The sequence below is a fragment of the Lucilia cuprina genome, chromosome 5 (assembly GCF_022045245.1).
Source record: "Lucilia cuprina isolate Lc7/37 chromosome 5, ASM2204524v1, whole genome shotgun sequence".
Classification (NCBI taxonomy): domain Eukaryota; kingdom Metazoa; phylum Arthropoda; class Insecta; order Diptera; family Calliphoridae; genus Lucilia; species Lucilia cuprina.
Genome location: NC_060953.1, coordinates 20,298,723 through 20,299,963, shown reverse-complemented (window position 1 = coordinate 20,299,963; position 1,241 = coordinate 20,298,723).

Here is a 1,241-nt window from a genome sequence, read left to right as displayed (position 1 = left end):
TAACGAGGTTATAACGCTAATAAATGCCGTCTGTACTTGCTAATTTGTTATCATGATAACAATTTGACGTTTAGCATAATTAATATTTGTCTAATATAGACACGGGGTTAAGCCGACTAAGCCTAGCCGCCGAACAAAATGTCAAAGCCGACGCCGGCGAAAATTTTTCAGCTTAATACGGCTTGAAAATTTCGCCATATTTTGTACAATTACAAAACGCTTTCGCTAAATCTAAATCTAAAGAGCTGCAATTTGGATGGGAGGTTGGTCTCCCACGAAATAGATATATCCTAAACTAGAAATGATACAAAATCTGTTAAAGTTCGTCACTTTTTGGATGATAAACGGGTAAAAACTATATTTTGGTACTTTTTTGCACCCCATGTATCTTTTAAACCAGTGAACATTGACCTCGTTCACACTAGGAAACTTTTTTGGGAAACTTTTGATTTTTGTGTGTGAGAGAAAGAGAATGATATATCAACCATCTTTTTCTCTCACACACAAAATCAAAAGTTTCTCAACAAATGTTCCTAGTGTGAACCAGATCATTGAAACAATATTTTGGACTCCTTCATAACATAACAAAAAAAATATATACTTTTTAAGTTTTTTATGAAATTAAACCTTGAAACATAAAAATAAATGTGTAAAGCTCGGAGTAAATTAGAATCTATAAAAGGGGATATTTTCGTTCTTTTTATACCCTACACCACTTTAGTGGGGAGGGTATATTGGGTTTGTGCTGATGTTTGTAACGCACAATAATATTGGTCCTATACCCACCTTATTTAGCGATGTCCGTCCGTCCGTCCATGTAAACATTGTAATCAAACTACAGGTCGCAATTTTTAAGATAATTCAATGAAATTTGATACATAATCTTATCTTGTCCCAGGGACGAAGCCTATTGAAAATGGTCAAGATCGGTCTATTATTTCACCTAGCCCCCATAGCCTTGATGACTTAGAAACGATAAAGTTTAATAATTGCTTAATTTAACCTTAAATATATATTTTTTTACAGACATCGAATATGTGAAATAACCAGTGTTGCCAAAACCTAATTGGGAAAAAGTGCTAGATTTTTTCAAAAAAATGCTAGAAAGTGCTAAAAATAAAGAAAAAAAACACGAAAAAAGTGCTAAGAAAATATTGTTTTTTTTTCATTTCTAATGGAACGAGTTTAACACTAATTTTATATACATATTTATTTATTTAGCCATTACAATACAATTACAA